Source organism: Mus caroli, chromosome 2 (genome assembly GCF_900094665.2).
Source record: "Mus caroli chromosome 2, CAROLI_EIJ_v1.1, whole genome shotgun sequence".
NCBI lineage: Eukaryota > Metazoa > Chordata > Mammalia > Rodentia > Muridae > Mus > Mus caroli.
This window is the reverse complement of record NC_034571.1, coordinates 126,693,779-126,699,170: the sequence shown is the minus strand read 5'-3', so window position 1 is coordinate 126,699,170 and position 5,392 is coordinate 126,693,779.

Sequence of the window (5,392 nt, the reverse complement as noted above, 5' to 3'; positions counted from 1 at the left end):
TGAGCACTCATAAGCAGTATCCTAAGAGAGGCAGAAAGTATGCATTTTCTGCTGAATTAGAAGTAAATTGATGATTTGAGGGTTTTCCTTGTGTCTATGTTTCTAATTGAAGAAAGAACCCCTGCATCAGAGAATGCTCACTGTTCTTTAATATGGGCTCACAGAGACTGAACCAGAGCCAGAGAGAATGCACAGGACAGCCCTAGACTGTGGGCACATATGCATATGCATCAGTTGCTCATCTAGGTTTTCATGAAGGACTTGTAGCAGTGGGATCAGGGACTGTCTCTGACTACACTTCCTGTCTTTAGATCCTTTCCCCTAACCGGGTTGCGTCATCTAGCCTCAATAGAAGATGTGCCTAGTCTTACTGCAACTTGATATGCCAAGGCTGTTTGATTGGTTGATATCCATGGGCGGTCTCATCTTTTCTAAAGAGAAAGGGAGGAGGAGAGGATTTGGGGAGATGAGGTAGGGAGGAAGGACTGAGAGAAAAAGCAGCTATTATCAACAGACACCTAGTCAACTTGCATATGGCTCTGCTTCACTGGAGTCATGTCAGTACTCTCCTCTCTTTATCCATGATAAAAGACTTATAGGCATCTTGTACTGTGTCGGGGTGAAGTATTTCCTCCATATTTTCTGTGGTGAAGTTTGTCATACTAAGCCTATTGCTACCAGCTTCTGTACAGGATGTGTATTTCCAAGATGTCTTCACTTGATACATCATGTAGATCATAAAAGGAGCATCTATCTATATCATGCCCCTTCTTCCAAAGTCATGTGGAAGATCACAGAAGAGGGAGTAGAAGTATTGTATGACACAGATATGGGGAAGACTGTGGTAAAGCAATGAGCAATGCCTTCTGGATATGACACTCATGAACGCACAGCAGCTATGGTTGTCTCTATCAATGATACATTATGCATGCTTAAAATACCATTGGATCTTACGGTTGAGTTGAACAATGAGATACACAACCCAATGGCAAATTACTATCCTATTTCCATATTGTAGCTATGATATCTGCAAAAGGCCCACTAGAAATAGTTTTTTCATGTTAAGCAAAGATTAGAAAAGGAGACAGTTGACATATGGTCCTATGATGACAATACATTCTTATAGTCTTTACTTCATGTACATTTTTTTAATTTAGCAACTGCATCTGTTCTCAAGTTTTTATCTGCTTGTTGTACAGCACATATTGCATGGATATGTCCAAGGGGTTCCAAGAAAGAAAATCAGATCTGTCCCAATTTTAAAAAATCAAGAAATACTGAAAGATATACAAACTCCTCCATACATAGCCTGTGGTGTGGTTCAGTTGGTTCAAATGATAAAGTGTGTGCTTACCATGCTGGGATTTATGTTTGATACACAGAACCAATAGGAAAAGAATGAACGAAGGAGGGAAGCAAAGGAGGAAAAGAGGAAGGGGGAGTTCATTAAAAAAAAAAAAAAAAACTCTTCCATCACAGTCTTTACACACAAATAAAGCATTTCATGTTGTGAAAACTCACCATTTCTCTACACCTCCCAGTTAGTGTGAAAATGAGTTTGAATTCTAGGAAGACATTTCCGAAAGCAACATTACAAAAATGATAAACTTTCTTTGTTATAGCAAACCTAGAGAGAACTCTTGAACCGGGAAATAATACCCCCAAATTGGCAAACACCTCACTTGAGCCAACATGCTAAAGGTATTACACAATAGTTGAAATGAATTAGGTTATAAGGACATTCAACTCTGTGGCATATGACTTTAGTTGTAATTCTGAATGTCCAGCCTTTAAAACCAGGACTGAAAGGACAATAGAATACTCTGGTGGAGCACGGAGAGCAGATACCCAGCCATACCTCATTTGTGAAGAATCATAAACTCAAGTAGAGCTTGTACAATTGATTAGTCAGATCAGTACAAAGAGAGACTACCACAGCCTCCACCTCTCAGCTGAGCAATTTTGAGGTTTTCAGTGCTGATTCAAGATGTTATATCAATCATTCTGTTTTGCTTGTCCTATGACAGTACCTTGGCTAGGCAGGGCATTTTATGAGTGTGGTGACTTTGTCATTCACACATGTAGAATCTTAAGGTGATAGTTTTTCATTGCCTCGAAGTGTTTGCAAAGGAATTATTAAAAAATGTTATTAGGACTGGAGAGATGGCTCAGCGGTTAAGAGCACTGACTGCTCTTCCAGAGGTCCTGAGTTCAATTCCTAACAACCGCATGGTAGCTCACAACCATCTGTAATGGGATCTGATGCCCTCTTCTGGTGTGTCTGAAGACAGCTACAATGTACTCATATAAATAAAATAAATCTTCAAAAGAATATTCTTTCTCACTTAAAAAAATGTTATTAGAAAATCCTCTTTGTTCTAATAATAGTCATGATCGACCATATTGTGTAGTACTAGTCTTAATCTGACTTCATGATAAAATGCAGCCACTCTCTTCAGAACAATTTTTGCACTTTATTCCTGTTGGCTTGGTGGCATAAGTCAAGAAGTTAGGAAAATGAAGATAGAAAACATTATCATTGGAAGCACATGGACCTTTAGGCCTCTCATGCCAAGTTGATGGGGACAGAAAATGACACAATTGATGTGGGTTCCATATAGACTTCTCAAATACTTGATTCTTGGACATTTATGCTATGCCTTTAAAATGATGATGTTTATAATGCTTGTCATTGTTTTTGAAGACCAGCTCCGGGAAGAGGTATAGATTCACCTCGGTTTAGTGCCAGCATGCTCTTCATCCACAAGTCAAGACTGAACTTTGTTTCATCCAACTGATCATTAAGTACTTGCCTTGAGTTCACAATTATGGGGTGAAGGAGCTGTATAGTACAGCAACAAGGGAGGCACACAAGGCCATCACCTGCATCAGATTGTAGTTAGTCTTTCCAAATCGATTGGTTATGATTACACAATGTGACTCCTCTTTCATAATGAAATGCAGCTTTTCGTGTCTAATTTTATGGTTCAGTGAATCAAATAATTCTGAGTACATCATAGGACATTCAGTTACATATTCACAGGGGACGTCACAGATAGCAATTCAGACTATACTGACCCAGCAATCAGCCATGAAGTTTATCTATAAGCTGAAAATCATATGACTTTCCTCTACAACCAAGTAATCTCTAGTATAATCCTGCCTTTAGTACTTACCAAAATCTCAAGAAATATCTCTTGTGGTAGATATTACCTGAGCAGTGTATTTTTAGAACATACAATTGTTCAAATAGAACAGCTCTGTTAGGTCCCAGAACCTGGTGAACAGCAGGGTTTCCCATGCCTGTCCAATGGGTATTTTTTTACATTGTGATAAAGTACAGTTAGAACATAGAAAATAGAGTGATCAAGAATCTAGATATGTCAGGGATTATCCTGGTGTTCACACTTCAAATCTCTTGTCCCCAAATACCTCTGTTAATTGATGACAAGACAGCTGATTGGTTCAGAAGAAGCAAGTAACATATGAGAGCTGCATGCTTATACACCCTTCCTATTAATATCTCAAATTTCTTCAGAATACCAACATTGTTCCAGCATCCCAACCCCGGTTTCCTCAAACGTCAGACTGAGGGCCATTCACAAATGCTTGGTACAGTGGAAGAAACACGACATGCCTAGTCTAGGTCACATCTCCCTGATAATTAATTGGTGGGCATGTTCAAGGCCCTGTATTGATCCCCAGTGCCTAAACAAAAATTGGCAAATTATGTTATTGTGCACATGACAATAATGTGTTATAACCAAGGTTTCTATTTTCTTTGTTAAACCTCCTTCGATATTACTGTCATATTTGGCACCCAGGCCAGAATATGCTTGTATCATGCTTCATCTCCTGTGCTCTGTAAAATTGTTCTATCTCCATGTCAGGTCCTATGCTTCACGTGCCTTGGTTATTTTCACAACTAAGTGTCTAGTGGCTTATTTCCAATGGGAAGAGGAACTGGGATCCTGAAAAGAACTGAGAACTACTTGGGAGACCACAGCCTCTTTAGTCTGAGTCTGATAGTCAGTGGAGTAGTCTGCAGTAATGCATCGATCCTTACAAGAGAAGAATGGTAGGAAAGGATCCAGGGAAATAAATGGATCTGAGGCTCTTAGGTAATTTGTATCATTGCTTTAACCCTTCTCTCAGAGCCTTGGAAATAAGAAGGAGAATTTTTATCTGTTCAGCAAATAACTGCACAGTAACCTTACCAAATCTACAGTCTGTGTCCTCAGATACATTTGCCCTAAAACTACACTCAACCTTGATCCTTCACAGTTGCTAGCCAGATTTTTTTGACAGTCCATTCACAAATTTCAATTTTTTCTTTTGTACTGTACTGCCCAAGGACCATGCAAAGATGCTAGGTGACTTCCAACAATGGTAACAGCAACTACTGGTGCTACGAAAAAGTGCTCCCTCTTTCATTCTTTCACCTCCACCTTGATCCATCTGTACGCCAGTAACCACAAAAGCAGCATCACTAAAGCAGCATCACTAAATTAAATGAGTTTTTAGTCTTGTTTCATGTTTCTGCATTATCAGTTCATTCTTTCAACATGGTATTTCATTCTGGTTCTGATGCTATGTGAACCAGACAACATGTTGCACATACAAATCAATCAATAAACTCTATATTCCAAGGTGTATGTAAGATAGAAAACTACCATTAAAAAGTGTCATGATGCTGGGCAGTGGTGGCACACGCCTTTAATCCCAGCACTTGAGAGGCAGAGACAGACAGATTTCTGAGTTCGAGGCCAGCCTGGTCTATAGAGTGAGTTCCAGGACAACCAGGGCTACACAGAGAAACCCTGTCTCGATAAAACAAAAACAAAACAAAAACAAACAAACAAAAAATGTCATGTTCCAGAGCCAGTATTGGAAATGGTATGTGTACAACATCTGCAGGCAAGAGAAATGTGCAGTTATGAGAAGAGTGAGGGGGTATCTGACAGGGATCATTCCTTGGGACAGAAATGGGCCAGCATTAAACAAGTTTATGAGGGGGAGGGAGTCAAAGATCTTACACTCATTCTACTAGTTTCTGCAGTATTCTTCATCATCTAAATTCAACGGGACCCTAGAACCCCCACTAACACCATCCACATGTGACAGAACCCCAAGCAATGAGCTTGGTTGGGGATTGGTAAACAATAAATCTGTATTTAAAAAGGCAAATAAAATATATGAGTTGTAGTTAGCAAAATACTACAGAAATGTTGCAGTAGACTACATTGTGGAAGAAGGGAGAAGAAGAGGGATGGGCAAAAGGAAGAGAGGGAAGGAAGGGCATAAGGAGGAGCGTATGCTCCTGGATGACACTCCACCCTAAAGAAAAGAAGGTAAAATTATTCTAGTGATTTTTTTTTCTTGAAAAGAAACA